At 47.2% G+C, this 25,302-nt stretch overlaps 1 protein-coding gene across 1 annotated transcript in view; it reads right to left on the reverse strand.

The window, feature by feature from the left end:
* LOC144161799 (uncharacterized) overlaps nt 1-25,302 on the reverse strand; it is a 120,435-nt gene that overhangs the window by 35,116 nt on the left and 60,017 nt on the right. The gene's annotated exons all lie outside the window — the stretch shown is intronic.

Consider the following 25,302-nt stretch of genomic DNA (forward strand, 5'->3'; position numbering starts at 1 on the left):
AGGGGAGGGGAGGGCGAGGGGAGATGCACACATATATAAAATGTATATGTTCAGAGGGTTAACAGAACCTCTTCTAGCCCGGTTTCCGCAAGAAAAGTAAGCAGAGTTTTTGTTCCCAGCACTGCTTCATCACGATTTCGCCAGGGTCCAAGGAAGTGTGAGAGTTCTGGAGGACTTTTACGTCGTAGTCGCACAAGTGCCTTCGATGCTGTTGCCCGCTGACTAGCATATCGCGGGCAGTGGCTTATTATTTTAATGTGCGTAATGTTGTCGGTAGTAGAATAAATTGTACACAATGGCGAATCTACCCGGCCAATAGCTTCGGGTGTATGCAACGTTAAGTCGCAGCCGGTGTAGTACGTTTTCAGTGCCCTTTTGCAGACCCCGCGGATGCCAGAAATCACCCTGAGGGTCTATCACATGAAGAGGCGCGTAACTTCTCAGAGGATCCTGCCAAGCCGGCAGCTGGAGTTGCCATCCTAGGTCGATTGCAGCTGCTTTGCTATCCTCGTTGGAAAACGGGATTCCAACGGTGAAGTCGAGGTCGTGGGCTTCTTTGGCGGCCACATCGAAGACTTTGTTGCCCGTTATACCAGAAAGACCTGGTAACCACTGAAGGAAAATTCTATGTCCTTCGCACACCGCACTTGAAAATATTTAATTCATATCACAGACAAGTTGGTTGCGACAGTCAGGCGGCTTATTTAGTAGTTGCAAGGCTGGCCGGGCATCGGAAAGAATTACCCACTGCCGAGCAGGACTTCCGCTTATGTAAAGAAGTGCAGCTCTGACAGCTGCTAGCACAGCGGTGGTGAAGGATGTTCTGTAACTGAGCTTTTTTTTTAATGGACCGTCCGGAATCCATACGCCGATTGCCGAAGAGGCCGAAGTCACAGACTCATCCGTGTACACTTGGATGTGGTCTGGATAACGGGTGTGGATATGCTCCAGGACAAAATATGTCAAGGCCGATGCGGGCATAGACAACGTTTTTGCTTGTTCAAGGTACGGCGGTGCGCTCAACCCATGTCGCGTACAACCACGGTGGAGTAGAAGGCAGCTTGGGTCGGAGGTAATTAGACGGCAGGACGTGCACCACGCAAGATGCAGAAGCGGCAGCTAGTGGCTGAGCAAAGCATCGAGAAGCATGTAGAAGGCCAGTACGGAGCAATTCTTGTGAACCGAGAGTGGTCGCAGAAAAACACCTTGCCTCACATAGGGTTCCTATCGTGGAGGGGCATTTTGGAAGGCCCAGGCATGTTCGCAGTGCTCGAGCTTGCAAGCCTTCCAGAACCTTGAAGTTCGTCCTGGACACAGCATGTAAAGCCGGAAGGCTACATCTCACGAGGCCTACGAAGAGCGCTTTGTAGAGTCGCAAGAGTGCTGACACTGAGCAGCCCCAGGTGCTTCCTGTCATCATCCGAAAAACGTGAACGAACGAAAGGAGTCGCTCCTCTAGCCGCCTGATATTGGGATCCCAGGACAGCGAACGGTCAATTGTAATGCCTAGAAATCTGTGATTGCAAACATAGGGTATCTGCACGCCATTTATCTCCAAGTAGTGTCGAGATTCAGCGTACTTTTTGTTATAAACGGGATCTGGTAGAAATAAAGTGAAATCTGTAATTTATGCCTCCGAAGCTGCAAGTCGCCCACAATTCATAGCGGAGGGTTTCGGATTTATCCAGAACATCTGGATTATCTAACATTCACGAAAAGCTCAATGTAAGCAGCATCACGGCTTAACTTTCGCAATATGTCGAATCGTACTGTATCACTGCCATCAAAAGACTTTCGTGACATCGAATCTAAAGATTTTTTAGCTCTTCCATGTCACATATTAGCGATCGTAGACTGGGATAGTTGTACTTGTACTGAGAAGTAACGAATAACTCATTAAATATAGGGATGTAATACGTCCCAACTTGCACGAAGCTTCGCAGAATTTTCTTGGTGATCGAAAATGTGCTGGTGATCGAAAAGCCAACAAGGACCGGGCTGTGCGAACGTAGACATGGCAGACGCGGGTCCAGGGCGGCAATCCTTTGAGAAAACTTTATTTATCTACCTGAGACCCTTCTGATCTTGAAATTAGTGCCTATCTATAACTAATCTACTCAAAATGCATGCCCGACGGCCGAGACGTTTAAGCTTGAGGTCTGTATAATTCTTTATCAGAGAAGAAATGTGCGGCGTGTCTTCGAGCCCAGTCACAAATGGCGATGCTTCCACTACTCTCTCGTGGGCGTAAAATTCTCATGGGTCATTTAGAGTGCGAGTTGGCTAGCTGAAGAAATTTTTTTTTTTTACGTCGGAGTACAAGCTTTGTACAGGTCGGCAGCAAGACCTTGTTGCCTCCATCATCCCATACTGAGTTGTTTGGTGCTCGAACCAGTTTCGGTCTCGGAAAACTTTATTTGAACATTTTGTGAACTTGAACTTTCTGTGAATTTGTCCTTGTTAGTATTTATATCCCCCCCCCCCCCTCCTGCCGTGCCAGTCGTTTTGTGCTGAGTTGTTTACTTGGGTTTATCTTGGGAATTGATTGGATACTTTCCTCTTTTTAGGGAAGACCTGTCATCACTTGTCGCTGCGCCTGGATTCACGTGTTAATGAAATGTCTTTTCGATGGTTCAGCCTACGCAAGCTTAAATGGTCGTATCCTGTTACATTAGAAAGAGGAGACGCCAGTTGCTCCACTGTCTCCTCTCCCTGATCCCAAAAGGCGCTGCCTGTCCGAGTTTGGGCCGAGTCTGTGGGTAGCTTGATGTGACGATCTTATAGGCCGGTTTTCGCTTGGACATGCGCGTGCAAATACATTCTGTGCCAAAGAGCAGCAGCAAGCGCGTAGTACAGGGTCAATGTCACTGTAGAATTCAATATCAGGGCGTGTTTAGATTGCTGCCTTGCATTAATCCGTGCTCGTGGCAGATCGAGTGACCGGACCAGGTAAGCAATCCACTATGGACATTATACGATCTTCCTGTGCAATTGCGTCTAAATAAATTTAAAAGGAAACATATGTTGAGTAATATTTAATGACACCAGTTAACGGTTGAAAAGTTGAGAGATAAGTGCCTCACACTGGCAACCGACTGCAGTAAGTAAACAAAAATAAGGTCTCACTTTCCGCGCATTGGCGATAGCCATGCCGGGGTCGCCGGTCAAACACACCAGATGGAGCGAAAATAACTTTGAGTACGGAAAGCCGTAAACAGAAACGGCACACCCATCCTGCTCGGGTGCCGCGTGCTCCGTCAGCAGTGGAGCCGAGGCACTCGTACCTCGAGGCTCATTCAGCGCGTCCGGTTGCCATGCCTATCTGAGTGTTCCTTGTTGAACGTCGCTCCACCGTCCGAGATACCGGCTGCGCGCGCTAGGCACTTTCGCGTCACGCCACGAGACATTTAAAACTGTCTTTGGGGTCTGAAATCGAATGCCACGTCCTCTTCAGTCGTACGGACGTGTTTGCTTTGCAGGGGCCTCCACCTACTCTTGCCCTCTTCGCAAGAACGACAAACGGCAGTAAACGATGTGTTCTGCTCTCGTACTACTTGAAGAAGTGTTCACATCTTCAGCCCCGGATCGCCTGTCCTCTTGCTCCTACTCTGACTTTACTGCGTGCTCCCGGCGTCATCATCCGCCTTCTTACTTTCCTCCAAGGGAAGCTTTCGAGCCTTCAATAAAACAAGCTGACTTGGACTCCCACTCATTCAACATTTCTTTTCACTCCTCTCTGCAGTTCCTCGCGATAGTCCCGAAAGTGGGTACAGATTTTATCAACAGTTGCTAGGCCATTATAATTGCTTCCTAGTTTCGAAGAATCCAACGCAGAAAAACCTTTATCCTCCCTTGCAATCAAAACAACTTGTGCAGTGTTTTTATTTTTGGGGGCATATAATATTTTGGTTCCACTCAGGAGTTCAGGTTTTTTCGGAATTCTTCGTCACCCAGAAACTTTTGGAGGGTTGTAAAGGTCATCATCACCCCTTATTCTTGCTAGCTCTCGCTATTTATTCTAAAAACCAGCCGCGGTGGCTCAGTGGCTAAGACATTGTGCTACTGAGCCCGTGTCCCACGTTCGATGATCCGACACGGCGGCTGCTTGTCTGATAGATGGGAAAAATGAAAACGCCCGCGTGTCTTCATTTCCGCACACGTTAAGGATACCCACGTGTAATGGTGGAAGGTTTGGCGAGCTGCTATGACATATAAGGAAAACACCGCGATCAAACCATTAGACGAGAGGATGGAATGCACAAACCCGACACTAACATGACTGAAGGTTGATTCTTTGACATGCAGTATGAATGCCCACGTTAGCAACAACAACCTCATCATTTCTTTGTGTCCTCTTTCCTGTATTCGGTCGGTCGCGCTACAGTAATTCCCAAGTGGTCGTAATAAATCGGTAGCTATCCCTACGGCATGCCTCACAGCCTGGGTATACTTCGTCGGCGTGTAAAACCCCAATTTGAGTTATTTGAGGTATTCCTAATTTGTTCGTAGAGAGACAAACCTCGTAAGAACGCAAGTCCGTCCTTGGCACAGCTCTGAAGTACAAGGAATGGCCCGGGAGTGATAACCACGTGAAGTCTTTCTAAGAATTCTTGCCCGATTACAGCTCTCAATTGTATTAGCACTAAATATTTGCTGAAAACATAAAATACCTCACAGCTGTCAATGGCCTCGCAGTAAGGTAAACAGGAAAGAGAGCTTGGGCAGCCTGGCCAGCAGAACACAGCGCCGCGGCAGAAAATAGAAACCCAGATAGCGAGATAGCCTACGTGCCTACCATTGCTCTGCAGAATTCGCATGCCACCTCCGCAATCGCTTCCTTGAAGGTCACCTGTTGGACAGGGGAAAGAGTGAATTGTTTTAATACCAGTGTTAAAAGTCCGTGTTTAGCAGCCATATTACTAAAAAAACAGTATTATTCGTCTTAGATAGATAGAATATACTCGTCTTAGATAGATAGAATATATTAATACAAAATCATGGGTGGGGGAAGTAACTCTGAAGTAAACTGGTTGATTGATTGGCGGATCGCTTGATTGATCAATCAATCAATCAAGGAACGATGTTTGCATGAGATGTATTATTAATTGCTATTCGATTTATTTGATTGATTGATTGATTGATTGATTGATTGATTGATTGATTGATTGATTGATTGATTGATTGATTGATTGATTGACTGATTGACTGACTGACTGACTGACTGACTGACTGACTGACTGACTGACTGCAATAAAATTGCGGGATAGCCTTGGGAGAAGACAGTAGCCGCAAGGTGCTTTTTTGTTACATGACCTCCACAGAACGGCTTGATGCGACCGGCCACTACACAGCCCGCCACCGACGGGCCAGAGCCTCTTGCGGCAGGCTCCACCGCAAAACAGGCTGTCGGTGCCGTGCAGCAGCCACCGAAACCTGATCGTCGCTTCCGTCCGCTCGCCGTGGTTGGGTCTGTTTTCGCTGAATGGGCACTGGGCAGGACTCAGACACACGTGCTGACCATTGAGCATGCTTATCGGTCGTCTCCCCTTCGTTCCAGTGTCAAAGCTCTTGAGCAGTCGTCAACGTCGATTTTTACCATACTCCGTAGCGGTCGCTGGAGCCCCCCTTTGTTTCCTTTTGTTCAAGGTTATACTAGCTAAGCTACAAACGCTCTCAGTTAATTTTAGAAAAAAAATCCCGGGCCATCTCGACTAACGTGAAACCCGAGGAGGATAGAAGCATGCAGTGCATCAGTGTATTCTTGACGTCTGGGCGTTTTTGCCAACGGAGATGGAACCGCTGGAGGGTAGAGGTATACAGCTTTGCTGAAAAGTATCTTGTCTTTGAAGCACGAAGCTCTCTAGCTCGAGGCGTAAACGAGTGTCCCTGTGTTTTTTTAGCACGCGTTACGTTCTAGGGCGAAGCGGGTTTCCCGGTGTTTTAGTACCGTGACTACATGAGAAGACAATTACGACGATGATTACGACGACGACGAAGACGACAGGAGACGCCAACAGCCCCAACCCCTATGGGGCTTCGCCCTTAAAATTGAATGCTACCTGAGGAACCGAACCGGTATTTCGCGTGACCGTATTTTCTGGCATATCTGCCATCGTTGTGTATCTAACCATTAATCTTATTATCGGTCTATTTATTTCTCTTATTTTTTAACTCACTTCAAGCAAGGACCATTAAGTGCATCATTCGGTCGTGGAAGCTACACCGCTGCCCTCAATCTTGGCGTTGTGCTACATTTTGCCGCGATCTTCGTGCACCCATGATGCAAATCTGCAGGGTTAGGAGGAGCACGTTCGCTCACACGTAAAATAAAATTCAGGGGAGCTTGAACTTACGCGCGCGGCTTAAATGGCAAAACTGTTCTAGGTGAGCATTGCTGGACATATAGTTGAGGTTCAATATCATTGTTTATTTGCATAGTTTCGATGCTAGTAATCGTCGTCATATGCATTGTCATCGTATTCTTCGCTGCGAGTGGTGGATGCAAAGTCATCCTCAGCATTGTAGACTTCCATCATCTCAATTCGCAAAGCTTGCACTATGTCGCGCAAGGCTTGAAGCATAGTGAAGCTGCAGTATTTCTTTATACGTGAGCACTGAAGGACACATCACCCTGCATTTGTACAAGTTTGAAATGGTTTATTTACATGCTCCGTCGATGCTTTGCACTTTGCTAGTAGTATTCATAGCCATACGCATCGACATCATCGTGTTCCTCATGTCAAACATTACATGTGTGGTAGCGCTTAACTACAGCGCTGGATTTTTTTTTTTTTTTTTTTGCTAAAGCCACTGCGCGTGCCGGGAACGCTCGGCGGTCGCCGCGAGACACGCGCTCACGAGTGCTTCGATTTTCTTGGCGTTTTTTTCTGCAACGGTGAACTTACGACTCGTAGAACAGCTCCCCTGTTAAAATTGAAAGTCGTTTCACTGAGAGGAAAGGAAGTGGTAGCGCTCGAGTGGGAGAAATACCGATTGGTTATGCACGGTAGCAGGTGACGCGCTCGAAACACTTCCTCCTGCAGCACCGAACACCGAGTATCCTTAGTGTTGCCTAGCAACTCGTTTTCTCACTTCTGCGGCCCTTTGTACGTGTATGACTGTGATTGAGAGGCTTCACACGCCTACAGAACGACATTATCTAGCAACTCTCTGTATTGGCTGCCGTCGACGCATTCCGATGGCTTGAGACACCGGCATATTCATTTTCCGATTTCCTGCTCCATTTAAATTGATTGATTGATTGATCGATTGATTGATTGATTGATTGATTGATTGATTGATTGATTGATTGATTGATTGATTGATTGATTGATTGATTGATTGATTGATTGATTGATTGATTGATTGATTGATTGATTGATTGAAGTTCCTGTCATCATAGTGACCCAAATCTTCACGAGTAGGAGTAAGCGCTTACAAGTAAAATAAGCAAGGAAAAGCTGCCTGGAAGGTACACGATATAAGTATTCGTTCACTCGTATTGTTGCTGTTTGAAAAGCAGGCTGCGACCTCCACTGTGAATTAGAGCGCCCCCAAGCAGTCTAATATGGGCGTCCGCCGAGACGTATGGTTTTCTCCCTTTCCCGAGTGGCCAAACTATGCGTGCGGTACCCGTGGAAAGGGGAGGGGGAGGGACAGATAACGGTCCCTGAAAAGCTAGAACCATTAAGGAATGTTTCTCTTGTAACGTAGAGACAGTTCTGAGCAAAATGAACATTTATTTAGCTCCCACTCCTGCCTTTATCTTAACACGGAAAGGGAAGCTATTTGCTGCTTAGACCCTTTATCCACGGGAAGTCCCTGTTCTGATCCTAAAAAAAAAAAAAATGCCGCAGCTTGCACTTGTGGTGCAAGGCTGGAGAAACAGCAGAGCTGGCGGCCCCTCTCCCTTCATCGGAGACCCCGCTGTTGCACCTCGCATTTATTTCCGAACTTTCCGCTGAAAGTTCTTCATGACTGGCAGGCCCGGATCGTTTCGTCCGCGGGCTTTCACATTTCTCCCAAAGTGGACCGCGCTAGCACGCGCTAGAACCTGCGGCCAAGTCCTAATCAAACGGTAAGAATAGACCAAAGGAAATAATGCTATGCGCCCCGAATGCGATAGCATATGGCGCTCGCGCATGGCCTGGCTCTACGGTGATGTGGACGCCCGCCCTACGCGGCAGTGTTTTCGTGAGTCCATATCCCAGTACGTAGAAGCCCAGAAGCGCAAGGCATGCGCTCCTGAGTGGCTGTCAAGGATAGAACCCTTGACTACGCTTAGGGAATTTTAGAGTGACATCAGCCTTCATAGGTTGGTGGCTTGTCGCTCGAGTTGCTCATGTGAATAAGTTTGTTTTGTGTTTCTATGTTGTGTCGAAGATCGGCATTAAAGAAAAAAAACTCAATCGGATAGACGCCAGTTTCATAACACGAGGAACCCAGGTTCGAATCCGACCACGGGAAGCGTTTTTACTTTCCAATTGGATGCACATGTTTCCGTTCCCCGCCTCTGTTCCGCACCCCCTACCACTCGGGCCTTTGGTGTGGCCCAGGGGTTCGGTTGCAGGTTTCACGGAATAAAGGTCCCGGGTTTGATTCCAGGGACCTTTTTTTCTTGACGCTTGTAAGTTTTTTGGTGCGACGGACGGACAACGCTCGGCCTAAACATCTCTGCTTTTAAAGCGTATGAGCCTGTCTCCTTCACTCTTGCGAGAGAAGAACCGAAAAGGAAGTCAGGGTTTCTGACGCTCACAATATATCTTACCAACCAAAGATGTTAAGCTACAATCTACTGTTTAGAAGGGGGCCAATGAAGATGCAATGCAGAAATTTCACGTCGCCATCTGTTCTGGCATTCAAACACAGGTGCAAAAAAAAAAGGTGACTGCCTCTGTGCAAATTGCTTGGTCAAACACGCGGAGATAATGCGAAAGGAGTCGCTGTCTGGTATCATTTAGCGGCGCACTGCAAGGACTACGGGGACTGCGCATGCCATCCTCTTCTCTACAAAACGACCGTATTGTCCAGATACAAAGGTACATTGTCAAGAGGAATAATGGAAGTGTTTTGCAGGAACAAAAACCATGACATGTGTGTAAGCCGGCCGTCGATCGCGCTTTTCGATAGCGAGATCGCTCTCTTTGACCTTGGTGAGCGGTAGTAAGGTTGCCCCGTGCACGGATGCGATTGAATGGCAGCTGTTTGCCCACTTTTGTGCTTGGCTGTTTAGTGGTCTTTATTTGTATACGATACGTTCACTGTACGCAGGCACCAAGGATTGGCCCTTTTTATAAATCGCATGTTGACTCAATAAAAAATCAGTTGATAGCTCTGTGTCCCTCCTTTTGTGCCCATTCGCCCTTGTCTCTGTTGTTGTCGCGCCGTAGCAGTATGAAAGTTCGCGTGCCTGAGTGCTAGGTTTTCCTTTTTGTTGTGGTGATTTACGGATAACTGTCGGGTGCTTACACTTTCTGCACACAATTTTTGATGTTGTGCTTCCCGTCCTCCGTATTTTTCTGCATAGACGCAGTGCTCACTAAAGCTGTTAGCATAGCCCCAGCACGTGGGTTTCATCCCGGCCGCGCTGGCCGCTTTTCTAATGAGCGAAAAGCGAAACCGCCCTGTGTCGAGACTTCGGCGTGCATTAAAGATCCTCAGGTGGTCAAAATTATTATGGAGCCCTCCACTACGGTGCGCCTCGTAGCAGGTGTTGCATCGGCGCGTTAAACACCACAGTAATTTAATTTTTAAAGGCTGTCAGCGTGAATTATTGGGCTAACCTATTTCTACATGCTTGGAAGTAACTACATTTTCAGAACATCCTGAAATTACTGGCAATTTAGCGGAACTGGAACGTGGAGTTATAAAACTGAGCGCCGCCAATAGCACAGCGGCGCGAGCCACGCACGGCAGCGATAACATCGTTCTCGGTGGCTCCGTGCACGTGCTCTGCCGTGCTAGCGCGGAGGCTGATACGTGCGTGCTCTACTGCGGGTGCGGGTCCGTCTGATATCGGTGCCGCTTGTGGTGAAAGCCTTTCACCGCTTGGCCGCCTTCTAATTGCAGTTCGTTTGTGCCGCCGGCGGAAGATTCCCGCCGCCGCGATGGCAGATGCTGCGGTGGCCGCGCGAACCTAGCGCCGTGACACCACGCGCCTTCGTCACCCCAGCAGCGCTACGGCGAACGGGGCAACATTTTCAGCTCGTAAACTACGCCCTAATGACTCGCCCGAGCGCCGTTTATCTGATCGGACCTGGAAATAGCAGCGCGCCCGGCGTTCGGGCACCGCGCCGCACGAACAAAGGCGCCCTGGGCCGCAGCGGGACCTTAGCGCGGCGCACAAGACGAATGCGAACGAGTCGGGCAACGAGTAAAGATGGCAATCCACACGGGCGAAGCCGGAATGACGGAGCGGCATTTGCGTGCTGTGACGAATCCCGATTGCGAAAGTGTCGCCGCGGCTATGTATAGCAGATCGCGAGGCTGCAACGAGGCGGCCAGGCCGGCCTCCTCCTAGATTAATGGCCTCCTCCACCGATCGCGCCAAGGGGAGGCCTGGGGCCGGAGGTTGCGACCTCGGCGAGGACGTAAGCTTGCAGGCGCGCTTCTCGCCCTGCTGCATACAGGCGCCGGCCGAGGGCGCGGCCAACCCCCACGAGTCGACATCTCGCACTTCAAAAAAGCTTGTCTTCGTGAGGGCGGCAAGTGAGTGCTCTGCTAACTTCCGAGAGTACGATTGGCTCAGAATCGAACTTGCCTTCCCAGTGAAGAACAAATTTATTACACAGAAAATGTCAATAAGAACCGGCCCGGATTTTTCTCGCTTAAACGTTTCTTACAGCATCACTGGCGTGATTGACACGTAAAGAAAAACAAACTGCTGCGTAACTTCGCGCCTACCAAAGGAATGTTGTGTGCTTATCTGAGTTATGTGGGAGCTGTTTGCGTGGTGCTTGAGGGAAAAGGGGAGTGATCGGACGGCGCGCTGTATCTCTTTGTCATAAAAGCTAGTGAGAAGTCAGTGGAGGCACTTCGCTGCACTGAACGCGCGGACGGGTGCACGTAGAAGCGTATTGTAACCTTATCAACCCCAGCAATCACTCCCAAAGAGGCACGCACAAAAAGTAAATTAGTTTTAAGCAGTATCAATAATATCAATAAAAAATGTTTCAGTTCTGTCGAATGCTCCCAGTTACTCATTGCCACTTCGTACAGTTAATGAATGCCAAGAGAGAGACCGCGTGCTTTGCCTGATATGTATGCAGATAAGTGCGATCGATAAACACCACAGCCAGTCAGGATACTCAATATTGCCGCCGGGGATAAGGACCTTGAATACGCTTACCAGCTTTATTCAATAGTTCGGCCTGTACTCTGCTCCTGAAGGGGTGGGGTAACGCAAGCACGTTGGCCGAGAAATAACGTAAGCTGTCAAATAAAATGTCGCGCCTGATGCTATTGAAGATAGTGACAGTGCCTTTCCACGCCCTTACGTTTCTCTTAAGGCTTAGCGCCGTTTCCGCGCCAGTCAACTCTGAGCTAGCGTGCGCGACAGCTTCGGGCACCAGGCAGCCGCGGAGATTGCGACGGCCTTTCATATGCGCGGGCTCCTCCGCCGCTGCCTGCTGCCGTTCAACGGACGCCGAGTGTCGCTCGAGTGCGCAGTTCAGGCCGACGTTTTGACTTCACAAAGGCCCAGAGGCGGAGGGACTGGGCCGTCGATTGTGCAAACAGTCAGAAAAAGGCAGCGCAAAATTGTACTCGAAGACAGATTTGTATGTCTTGCTTCTTATTCCCGTAAAAATATTGACGCTTTTTTTTTTCAATCATGCCTAATATTATACGTTATTTCTAAGAGCAAATGGAAGTAATGAATGATTATGGGAACATTAGGTTCTTGTTGAAAGAACGTCAGGAGTAACGACGGTGAGAGGAGAGCAAATGAACAGCTTGGAAAACAGTGTTATGCATTTATCTATGCCGGATGGCAGACAACCATTGAACGATGAAGTTCAACGAGCTCAAAGTGAAAGTTTTAACTATCGTGGGTTGAAATTCTCAACATTTTTTTAAACCTTTATGACCACATAGTTTTACTAATACAACATCCAGGCTAACGTACAAAGTCATAAAATGAAACTCAGCTTCGTCTATGCGCAAAAGGCAAAAATTCTATTTTACCACTGAATAACTAGCAGTTTTACAGGCGCGTTCAAGTAAAAGACGCCACGTTAGTGAGACCATTAATATACGCTATAGTTTAGTATGGAATAGCCAATGCATCTGTCTAGAGCACAGGTGTTAGCACTTCGGCCCATTCGATATCTCAACGTATGAGAACTTTTCGACTATTTCCCCGTACTGTAAGCAGGGTGTCTCACTCTCAAACTCTTTTTGCATAAGTGAGTTAGAATTATCAAGACATTGACCGTGGAAACGTAATCCGCTTAGTAATGTGTGTAGGGATCCATAATCTGCATTTTTGCCTTCATCCTTCCCAACAAGCAACCATAAATTAAAATTTAATTTGCATCCCCGTCATGAACAGGAACACCACTTGCCGCAGCAGAATGTTCATGTTTACTGGAAGACAAGTCTGTCCCATAGCGTTCAATCCCTCGTACCCCTGTGTGATCAAAATTCAATATTTTACTCTGAATTTTCTTACTTCCTTTCACCCACGTTTTCTGTCGCCATAGTTCTTATCGTGTCCCTCGCAGTCCTTTCGCTGATCCTGTGGTCCGCCTAATGTTCATCCTACCCGCCGCAGTGGCTCAGTGGCTAAGGCGTTGCGCTGCTGAGCACAAGGTCGCGGGTTCGATTCCCGGCCGCGGCGGCCGCTTTTCTGATGGAGGCGCAAGGCTGAAACGCCCGTCGTACGAGATTTCGGCGCACGTTAAAGATCCCCAGGTGGTCAAAATTAATCCGCAGCCCTTCACTACGGCGCGCCGCATCGCCTACGTTGCGTCGGCGCGTTAAACCCTACAATCCAAATCCTAATGTTCATCCTGCGCATCCTATGGCCAGAAGTAAACAAAAAAAGGAAACCTATTATCACGCCGTTCCGTTCTTGAAGCGCCCATGGGTGAGTGTGCGGGCAACAATAGTTGGTCAGCCCCATAAGCGAGGAACTTAGGAACTTTTTGAAAATGAAGTAAGAAGACTCAACAGTAAGCCGCAGATCGCTCATGTTTCCAGTCATCGCTTTCTTCATTCGTGGTATGCAAATGACCATCGAAGTGCGCTTCTTCGCTCTTTTGAGGTGTCACCTATATGGTGCACAGTCCTGGGTGAAAAGTGAAAGCAAAACAGTTGAAGCTACTGCCTTGTGCTGTCCTGTTTTTCTACCTGGAAGAGCTAGCGCTTCATACGACTGTTTGCGCTACATTTGTGGTACGATATTAATTATTACCATGTTTTAAAACGTTGGAAAAATCATGCGAAACTTTTTGTATCCTGCGTGCTTATTCCAAAGGCTTGGGAGCTGCGTTTGTAGTTCCGGGAACCAGAATTGAAAGTGCTGTTTAACGCGCCGAAGACCTGGGCCATTAGGTGCGCATAGTAGAGCTCCTGCGAGTTAATTTACACAACCTGAGATTCTTTAACCCGTGCGGATATAGCGAGGGATTTTTTTATTGCTGCCTCCATCAGATTAACAGCCGCCGCGTCCGCAAATGGACCCCGGGACCTTGCACGCGACGCCTTAGTTTTCTTGGTACCGGTGGGGATCATAACTTCCTTGACAGATCTAGAGTAGCTATTTTTTTACACGATTCATGCTCTGAATACTTTAAGAATCACTGTTAGTACAAATTTTCTGTTTTTGTTATTGATCTTCTGATTTGTTTACTGTCAATGGTCAAGATAGATACTTCCCGCGATAACTTATGTAAGAACTGGAAGAACTGAATTTGTTGCTACTTCAAAGTGTTCTACTTCCTGCGAAGCTAGCCTCTCTTTTACGTGTACTTTTTGAGAACTGAACTGTCATGTTAACCGCCATCACGCACGTTGGGTGCGAAGGATGGTAGTTGCATCATTAGCCGAATATCGCTGACAATTTAACGGCAAACAACAAATCCAGAGTACTAAACAGCGCGGCCCATATGTTTTAAGGAAACTCAGACGCCAGAGACAAATTATTAAGTTGAAAAATATAATTTCTTCTTCCGATATACGGGTACTGGAGTTTAATACAAACAGTTTTAAATGCCGAGCTGCAAGAAAGGAGAAGAGGCTGAGTGCGAATAACGGCGGTGGGAAAAAAATGAGAACGCATACACGAGCGTTTGTGAAACTGCAGGAAGGGGCGCGCAGAGTTGCACGACTGAGTAAACCCGCACATGCAATGACGCGCAACCGGCAACACAATATGATCTTCAAACTTGAACACCGCACCGGTATACAGTAACATACGATTAAATAAAACGGTATGGTGTCTATGCATGTAGAAAACGTCGGTTACACTGAAGTGCCGGTGATGGAAAGGTTGTCTGTACATGGTGAGGTTCCTCAACAGTACGCTGGAACAACACATGAATATCTTCAAAAAGTTTTCTTCGCTTTATTATTAAAGGCAACCCTCCCTCGCGCTTCAAAAAATTTTCTTTAGCAAACCGCTCGTTTGTTCGGGCGAGGCTTATAAAAATGGACAGTGGCATAATGTGCGAATGACTCAAGTTACCGCCGTGCAATCCGCGCAGTGGAATCAATGCATACATGGATGCATGGGAATAGGTGCCATGAGAGCGATCAACTCCCCACTCTGCCTCCACAGGCGAATTCGAGCACTTCTAGGACTAGGGTGCGTGACACACTTCTTGCGTTATATGCCCTTAAGGTCGTTGCCCCCGTTTCGCCCTACGTCGCAATAGGTGCGCCTCTGTATCGAGCGTTGTTTACGGCACCTGCCAACTCAATTCGGTGACGCACGCGCTGCCATTCACGCGCGTTTTAGCCTGTTCCTCTTTATCCAAACCAATATCCAGGTAATCACTTCCCACCTACCTGTCAGATAACCAACCGGTCCTATAAAAAAAACCACCACAAAGCACGGAAGTCACGAGCTCACACAGAATAACACGGTGTTCCGCGCTAAAGCAAACAAGGTCTTAGCGGCGGGGTTATCTTTCGCGGGTCGTGATAGTCGTCCGAGTAACACCAAGACCCTGAAATGGCTATTTTGCATAAACAAGAGTTCTATGACCCCGAGATAATTGAGCCTCTTGTGAGCACCGGCCGGCTCAAGAAAACACGCGCCGCGAAGAAAACAGGGCGCCAACCGGTCCTCGCGTAACGACGCAGGGCACCCACCGAGCCGGCACCATCTGCCGAACGTTCACTTTCCCGCGCGCACAATCTTGACCGTGCGCGAAAACTCGGTGTTTCACAGGGGCTCTCGCATAACGCCTACTCAACGGACGCAGCCGCGCTTGGCACCACCTCCTTGTCATGCTGTTTACTGGAGGAAAGCCGCATCGGAGAGTGAGGAAAGAAGTTGGTCACGTGGCATTAGTTAACCGGTCAAAGCGCTAAATGCTGCCGCCATTTGGTAGTTGGCCAGGAAACCCAGGAGAGTTGACCTAAAACTACAGGTGGCACGTACAGACAAGTAGACGAACACGTTAACGCGTACAATGCTCTGGGTTCCTCTGCAGGAACACAGTACGTTAATGTTTGGCTTAGTTAAAGTGATACTTTAGTTCGGGAAACTTGATTTCGTTTCGTAATGAAATGTCAAAAATTATTTGTTCAGTCAGCGAGCCTAAGATAAGTATCTTGTGATTATGTTTATTTTCTGTCATGTTCATGGTGCTCATGTCAGGTGCTTTTGCAACAGCTTCTTCTTTTGCAGCGGTAGTCATATTGACGTAGTTTTTAGGTCCCATGAGGCTTTTGTAGGGAGAGGTTTGTTCACCTGATGTCACCCTCAGTCAACTCTGCGCATGCGCCGCGCATCTTGCACGAGAGCAGTCAGTCTTAATTTTTACCATTCCGGCTAAACCGGTACCGCTCAGTGACTATCTAGAGTCACCATGGATTATCAATTGTGCTACCGTTTCCCTTGGCTGGACTTAGTCGTAATAATTAACAGTGGCATACACATACATACATACATACATACATACATACATACATACATACATACATACATACATACATACATACATACATACATACATACATACATACATACATACATACATACATAGATACATGCGCACGTACGTACGTACGTGCAGATAAACATACAGCGGACGCGCGCTACGCCAAATTCGCGTAAACGAGAACGTCTCTTAACGAAACGATCTGAAAAAAAAAAGTAATTGGCTTCCTATGAAATCAGTTCTACGTTATGCTCGACAATCGAAACACCGTTTTGCGGGCAACACGGATAACCGAAACCGAATCAGAGCGCCGCATTGACTTTGTTACTGTCACTATCTACAATCGAATCCCATTCGGTGGTCGCGCCATGCTACCGCACGCTACAGCCACGCACTTTTCTTTGTGGGCGCCATTTTTACGTTGTTTGCGTCCGGCATTGGTTCGTCGCTTTTTAAGTACGTAATTTTTAACATGCGTGCAATATAGAAGGAACTGCTGAAAGGCACCTGCCTAATGCATTGCCCTTAAGCGCGAAGATGAAAGTTCTGGAAGAGGTGGAGCGCGGCCAGGAGTCGAAGACTGCTATCGCGAAAAGGCATGACATCCCGAACCGCACTCTTTCGAGGATCCTGGAGGATTGTGACAAGATTGGCAACGCATTAAAGAGTGGCGCTTTCGCCCCCGACAGGAAAGAGATGTTTCTAGCCGATCACGACGACCTCGAGAAGGCGCTTATTTTCTTGTGGTGCCATGCAGTGCCATGCAAGCTCAAGGAAACCACCTTGGACAGCTTTTTTGGGAGTCGTGACCCTTAAATGAAACTGCTAATAAATGAAATAGATTTCACTGCCCCCGTCGACTTTCCTTTAAAGGGGTGTACTGTATATATGTATGCATATGAATATATGTATGTATAAGAATATATGTATGTGTGCCATAAAGGACGCAGTGTGACGGGTTTTAGTGTGCTCCTGATTTTTTCTACTCTATTGGATTCTATTGGGATTATATTGGTTCAAGCCCTTAGTCAGCAACGGAACAGCGCTCGAAATTTCGTTTTCTCGGTATCTATCACAACGCTGCAAACAGCGTACTCGGAGGAGGAAACAACGACAGTAGAGGCCGCGGAAGGGAACGGGAGGGGGGTCTCTTTTCGGCGGCCGTGCAGACAGCGCCCTCCCCAGACACGTGTAAGGTTCCCGCCTCGTCTTGTAAACACTGGCAGCGTTTCCGAGTGTTTTCACTGCGCTTAATCTTCGTGAACCTGAAGGAAGCAAGAAGACAGAATGTTGGCAAGTGACGATCAACGCGCCGCAAGGCGGGCTCGCAAACAGCAACTAGGGTGGCGGCACACCAGAGCGAAGAGGCAGGGCCGCGGGCGTCACCTGTCAGAGCTGCGGGGCTAATACCCGGTCGTACAGCGGCGGCCGAGTCACTGAGTCAGTCAGTCAGTCAGTCGGAGAGAGCCGCACGTGGCGAACGTGTAGCTGGGCGTCAGCGCCGGGCGACCTCCCGTAGCCAATATTTGCACCAGTGATGGATGTGCGCGAGCGAACCCGCGCTGCGCGCGCACCAGAAATAGAGAGAGGTCCTTCGTCTAGAACCCCGGCGACAACGTCTCGACACCAGCCTAAGGCTCATTTCCCAGAGTCGGTGCGTGCGGCTCCCAGACGTAACACGCGCTTGGACCGCACCCGCAGGGAAAAAAATGTAGCGCGCTGTGCCTGCCAAGACAGGCCCTCGAAACTATGTTGCCACCGAGTCGAAGTGCGGTTAGAAACTCTGAAGAGCATTAAGACCAATGTCGGCGGAAAAGAAAGATAAAAGCTACAACTACAGGAACTGTTAGATTTGATTGAATTTAATACATATAAAATTAACCGCCAGTGTTCATTACACATCTTGTGCTTCTCACCACCAACAACCGAAACAGCAACAGCAATTATAAGGCATAATTGATCTGTGTAAAAGAAAGCTTAGGCAAAAAAACTCAGGCCTTTTAATAATTGTGTTTAGAGCACACACCACTTGAGGTATGTTGGGTCACGGTAGGACGGAATAAATTCGGAGTTGGACGAGGCGCGCGATGAAAGCGCCCTCTAACCTAGCCGTAGTGAGTGTAAGGAAAGATATAACTTAAATATAGCGTAAACGGCCATCGGAAGGGCCTTACCATTTTGAGGGATCTGCTAGCCTTGAGCGAGGTCTCTGAGAAGTTATAGGTTCGTGAAAGTAGAGCGAGGAAGGCCTGTGATACACGGAAGTTCCAATTGACAGTTGAACGATAATTTATAAGGGGTCGTAATATATAGTCAATGCGCCACTGGATGGACAATTGGTTCGAACGCCTTCGTAAGGCCTTTGAAACGGCCGTGTTGCAATGGCATAAGACGTGTCTTCGGATCTCGAGCTCGTATAAATCGGCTTTCCTGTTCACTTTGGGGCCCCACAGATACCGCAGATGCCTTAACGCACCTGCACAATGCTTGTATCAAATAGGAGAACGCATTCCCGTCGTTTCGGCAGCCACTCGAACGCGTGCGACGGTCCAGCGGCGTGACGATGTCGAGGCGGGCTCCGCATGTAGGAGTTGCCCGTGTGCGTGCTGTCGGCGGTGGCGCATCGAGGCAAGCGCTCAGGTATTCGGAAGTGGCGTCCCGTACCCAATCTATCGGGAGCACGACCCGTAGGGCTACAACCTCCAGTCCGGTTCAAAGGCGCGGCAGGTCCAAAAATACGCCCAGTTGGGAAAGCGTTAGGGATCAAGTAGACACTTATAATACACCTGGGGAGAGGGACCATCCCCCTAGGGCTGTGAGCCAGTTGGACAGAGAGATGGGAAGAGGAAGAGGAACACGAGGAAGGAGATCGCGATACTGACTGGTTGGTCGTGCCATTAAACTAGTGCTGTGTTCCCTTCAACTGATGTGTCCTTGTGAATAGTTGCCCGTAGCAGTTGGAACCCTATCATTATGTCCCATTCCGCTGACCGGGAACGTTATGCTGGATGATGGTGCAAGACTTGGCAATTAGCTGGTCGTAAAATCATTGTTTGCGTGAAACCAATTTGTGATGGCCAAAAATGTCAGGCATTTTTTTACGAGAACCAAATTAAGAATTAAACCCTAGCTATTACGTTCTTTTAAATAAAAAAATATCAATAGTCGTAGTTGAGCTGATGAGATGGTTACATTAATAATGTCATAAGAATTTTCGTGCGCTAGTTACACTTAGGCGCTGTTTCATACTAAACCCGAGCTGAAGTGAGGTATTAAAGCAAGCCTCCTCGCTAAATGAAATTTGTTCTCTTTCTATCTTTTAGTCGGACGATAATAAACTCGCTCGAGATAATGCTGCTTACTTTAAGCTGAACGCGCGAAAGCTAGTTGGGGAATGCACAGACAAACTATCCTCACGAGCTTCTTACCATACGTATAGTAAGAAAAAGAAGGGAAGCAGCGCGACAATTTCCTGTACGAAGAAATGCCCGCGTTCCGAGCGCGCCCGGTGGGTGCTGAATGTGGTCGCGACTAGGCTTTCATTCAGCCGAGCCGCGCGTTGGGGAGCGCTCGGTTGCAGGCCAGTCCCTTGAAAGCTTCCTAGCTTCACCGTCAGCAGATTGCGGGTCAGTCCGAGGCGTTTCCTCCTTGTCCACGCTTCTGCGCCTGGACAAAAGTTTCCGGATTCCAGGCAAATTCTTTCTAGAAGTTGCAGTTGGGATAGCCAGAAGAAAAAGACGGGGAGCTTCGGCTCCGTGAATGAGGATAGCGCAGACGCCTAGTTCATTCTCCCGTACTTTAGACGATTTATAAAAACAGCGAGTAAATGTGTAGGTGCCATGTTCACGAATTTCAAAACGAGACGGTGTTTTTGTTTGTTTGTTTGTTTCTTTTTGTTTGTTTGTTTGTTTGTTTGTTTGTTTGTTTGTTTGTTTGTTTGTTTGTTTGTTTGTTTGTTTGTTTGTTTGTTTGTTTGTTTGTTTGTTTGTTTGTTTGTTTGTTTGTTTGTTTGTTTGTTTGTTTGTTTGTTTGTTTGTTTGTTTGTTTTCCCCCGTCTGCAGACTCTGGGTCATCACAGGCATTCAGCTATGCGCCGGAGTTGCATCACTGCTGTTGTTAATGTGAATGTAAGCTCGTTATCGCCCAAAGATGGTGCCCCATGTTACATAGACAATTGTTTTACCCTAAAAAAATTACCCTTCTTGGGTCCTCTCATGCAAGGGATGTCCATATAGAAACAATACCAATCTTCCAACTTTTTTGTATTGATGCGTATGCACGTGTGTGGGAGAATTTTAAGCGCAGATGTCCGAAAAAAAAAAGGAGGAACCTAAACAATTCTTATGACCTGTAAATGCGATAGCATTGCTTGTCGCTGAGTGGGGCGCTCAGTTTTGTGGCTGAGGTTAGTGCTGTGGCCTCGTGGATGATCGTTGTTTTGCTACAGTAGGTCGCATTGCACTCGTACTTTTTGAGTAGAACAGACCAGCTGCAGCTTTTCCACGTGAATAGGCGCACGCTCAAACGTTGCTTCGCAGCGCGCGAACGGTCCTTTTCGCGCGCTAGGAACAGGTCGCAGCCAATGGGAAGAGTATTTCTGTCGTTTTTCTGCCACGGCCTTCCTGCCACTGACACGGCTTTGTGATGACGGCACAAGTCTCTAAATATGAAAGGAGTAACGCTCTGGCATTAAAATAAAATTCACCGAGGTCAGTAGTTGCATCCGAACTCAGGGCCCACGGTTGTTATGGCGGAAACCATTACCATAAAACCCAGATTGCTAATTTGGTTTATTTCGCAGTATTGGTTACACAGACATCAATTTAAAATTTATGCACAAGAACCACTTGAAAATCATACCACCTAAAATACAATTCTAAAGGGGATAACCGAGTGCAGCAGTTAAACGAATCATTTCAGAGGCGACATTCCCACTGCGAGCAAGTGGAATCGTTCAACATAAAGTGGGGCAGGATACCAATTTGACCGGAAAGCACCTTTATCATGGACACATTTCATAAGAATTATCGGTGGGCTTGAATATAATTTCTAGATGGATATTTTCATGTAGAGCGCCTGTCCTGCTTTTTACAAAGACTTTGTAAAACTACCGGAAACAGATCGCATGAAACATCATACTTCTGGGTGCGACAAGGTACCGCAACTGTCGGGTGATTCATTTCATAATATACTCTTTAACGCTAAATGCAGGAAATACTCACATACACGTAAGTTCACACGAAAAAAGGGGAAATCCGCTCGCTCATGTAGCTCAAACGGTAGAGCATCAGATACATTATCCGAAAGTTGTGGGTCCCGATCCCACTGCAAGAATAATTTTTTTTTGCCACTGCGTTTCTATCCTACCATTCCCAAAATCCAAATTCCATGCTACAAATAGGCGAACTACTTCGCGCCTTTTTTCATTGGTGTTTCCTATTGGCTTTCCTTACTCTATGTACATGTATAACTACGATGCTGCTACTACATACATGGTTGCTGCGCAGGAAAGACAACATTAGAGAACGAACCCGATTTTCGCGTAGCCTGTCCGATTCAAAGGCCAAGTTGATGTTTTGCGCACGAGAGCTACAAATGACTTAAAGCATGAAAGAATGTCTCTTGTCCTCTGTCCCTGTTTTTTGCGCTGTGCATTTTAGTTAGTAAAAATGACTATTACATACCGCTAAATCTTGTACACACGGGCGTTTCTGTTCCTCTATTTCTTTCTCGTTGTCATTATGTGCGTGTGTGCGTTTTACAATGGATGTGCACGAATATAGATTCATCGTGGTGGTGACAATTCTCCTGTGCAGCTCCACCATGCGTGCTTGAAAACATGATGACGTCATCAGCGTTATCATAGCGGAAAGGCGAGCGAGTGAGAAGCATATCCGCACGACGTCAAAAATAAGAAATAAGACAAACTATCACCCTAAGTTGATGCAACCTATAGCGAATGCTATTCACGTACTGCAGTACAATTATGATGATTCCGCGAGGACAACATTTCACACGGTTTACGCTCGAAAGTATCGCTTTTACCCGCCGCGGTGGCCCATTGGCTAAGGCGTCATGCTGCTGAGCACGAGGACGCGGGTTAGATTCCCTGCCGCGGCGGCCGCTTTTCGAATGGGGGCGAAAAGCAAAAACGCCCGTGTGTACGAGATTTCGGCGCACGTTAAAGATACCCAGGTGGTCAAAATTAATCCGGAGCCCTCCACTACGGCGCGCCTCATCACCTGTGTTGCGTCGGCGCGTAAAACACTACAATCAATCAATCAATCAATCAATCAATCAATCAATCAATCAATCAATCAATCAATCAATCAATCAATCAATCAATCAATCAATCAATCAATCAATCAATCAATCAATCAATCAATCAATCAATCAATCAAAATTATCGCTTTAAAGCGAAAAAACAGAGGGATCCCGAGAGTGGCCTTGTGCCATGCTTGAGTAGGCAGATATGCATGGGAAAGATGGCTGTTCATAAATACTGGTAAGGAATTAGCTTTCACATATCTGGCCATTCGCCGTGTGGGTATTCATGCGCCGTGTGCCACACGTGCCTGGACATGGGCCGGGAGCTAACGGCACGTATTTGGGGTATTGCTGTTTCCGGTTGTGATGAAACCTACGAACAATAGTGATTTTTTTCTTCATCCCCTGGCCTTACAACTAACAACTGAACGTCAATATAGGACTACAGTAACACGTTGTTGTCAACGATGAGTTCTGACAGACTGTTAACATTCCCGTCTTAGAAGCAGACTGACGTGGACGTGGAATGACGTGGAATGAACGGGACAGACGCCACTATTGTGACAAACACACATGCTCTCGCTCTTCTTTTGTGCGTCTCTTTGGTCATCACTTTGATAGGTAACAGATTATTCTTGCATTGATGTTACAAGAGAGTGCAAAAGGCCTATGAATATTTTTGTCCAATTACGAAGGCATATTTTATGGAAACTGGTGTGCTCTATAAATGAGTTATGATATAAGAATAGCTTTTTAATTTTCAGATCGGTTATCTCGCTAGGTGCCCTTTCTTTGGAAACAAAATCTGACTTGAATTGAGGTTTGCTGGTGGACTTTAAAAGCGCGGTTTAAATACACGCTTTAACACTGTTGTATTATGAGTGTTTATTGCTTATGTGTCGCGTATTTTCAAAGGAACTATGAGGCATGGGACTGAAATGCATACAAATAATAGGAAATCAACCCATCTGTACAGGAAACAATAGACATTCCGAATCAGATTGTTTATGTTTGCCATCGAAGAGGCTGATATTTATTTAAACTGACAAACATACCGTCTATCTTTGCCTCGAGCTGTTAGAATACCGGGTTGAACGTCAGCCTATTCACATACCGCAGGATAATATTACGAAAGCTATCCCGCAGTATCGTATTGTGGTCTGGAAGGCATACTAGCCGCAACTAAATGAAAATATTAGGGCATGACTGCATCACCACCATCATCATCATCATGAACAACAACAGACTGCACAGGTCCACAGCAGGACAAAGGCCTCTCCCATTGACCTCCAACCGCTACTCCTGTCCTGCGCTGCTCGAGTACATGTTTAGCCTCAGAAGTGCCTTTTTTCGTCCCTCCATCCAGTTATTGGCCTTCCCATTCTTCTAGACCCGTCACGCGGTATCCACTCTGTTACCGTGGTGGTCTACCGGTTGCAATTTCGCCTAACTGCGTGGCCAGCCCAAGTCCATTTCTTTTTTTTTTTTTATTTGAACTATGATATCCTCTACTTTAGTTTGTTCTCTGATGCAAGAAGCCTCTCCCTCAACGTTACTCCTATCATTATTCGCGCCATGGCCCGCTGATCCGATTTAAGTTTGCTTTCAAGTTGTTTTGTAAGGCGCCAAGTTTCCTCTGCGTATGTCATCACCGGCAGGATGCATTGGCTGTATATTATTTTCAGCGATGGAGGTAGCTTAAGTTTCATTAGTTGGGAGTGTTTGCCGACTACACCCCAGCCCATACCTATTTTGCGCCGGATTTCTTTGTCGTGGTTGGGATGAGCACAGACAACCTGTCCGCGGTAGTTATAACCTTCCAGTTGTTCTAACGTTTTGTTACATATGCTATGCTGAAAAGGGACCTTTCGGCATGTTTATTCATCACTAATTTATATTTATTCATATTTATTTTTTATCCCCACAGGCGTGCTTTGGGATTTTAGTTCCTCGAACATTTTATGGAGGTGTTATGCAGATTCGCTTAGCAAGACTATGTCGTCTGCAAACCTGAAAGGGCTCAAGTATTTTCCACTTATAGGCAAACTTCCTGAATGCCCCCTCCAGACATGCTGGGAACAGTTTTGGCGAGATGGTATAACCCCGTCGTCCTCGTTTTCAGATCCGAAATTCGTCGGTTTGCTTGTGAAGGATTATCCTGCTCGTACATCATTTATATGTACCGTCTAGGATTCTTATGTGGGGCTTCTCTATTCTCTGGTCTTTCAATGCTTCAAGCACTGCTGCAGTGCTTACTGAAAGAAACGCTTTTTCGCGCTCTATAAATTCTATTAATTATTCATCAAACCCACAGCTCGAGAAAATGTTGCCTATTTGCCTACCATTCAACGTCACGAATGCGCCACTCTGTCTCCCTAGCAAGTGGGCGGGAAAATTCCGGTATGAGTAGCAGGCCTCGAATACCAAGCGTTAGGCAACCGTTTTCATTACGAGTTCATTCGCGAAGCACCTTCCGAACTCTCTCAGGAAGCTACAGTGAAAGAGTTGAAGTGGTAATCGACTGCCTGGTCCCGTTAAAATAATGAATAGCCGAAAAAAAAGAAAATTACTCATCTTTCACGGGATATGGTTTCCATGAACTAGAAGGGGTCCCGACGAAAAGCGTTAGTCAACTAGCTACAAAGAGCCAGAAAAGAACGCACGCATGCGAGAGGAAAAAACTTCTAGTAGCGGCTACGGGGAGGCACCTTTTCGCCTGCGCGACTGCCTAGTGGCGAGAACTCGCTGCTCTACTCTTTACCACCAACTGCGCCTAATTGGGACCACCTGTTCACACCTGGGAGGAACGCGCTGATCTACCGTCAGTGCCCGGTAGCTTATTAAAAACGCCACTGCGCCCCCTTCCTACCATTATCCGCTTCGCTATTCTACTTGCTACTTTCTCGCACTACGAGCTGCCCCGCCG

The sequence above is a fragment of the Haemaphysalis longicornis genome, unplaced genomic scaffold (genome assembly GCF_048455015.1).
Source record: "Haemaphysalis longicornis isolate Haplotype H1 unplaced genomic scaffold, Haemaphysalis longicornis Haplotype H1 scaffold_1, whole genome shotgun sequence".
Lineage (NCBI taxonomy): Eukaryota > Metazoa > Arthropoda > Arachnida > Ixodida > Ixodidae > Haemaphysalis > Haemaphysalis longicornis.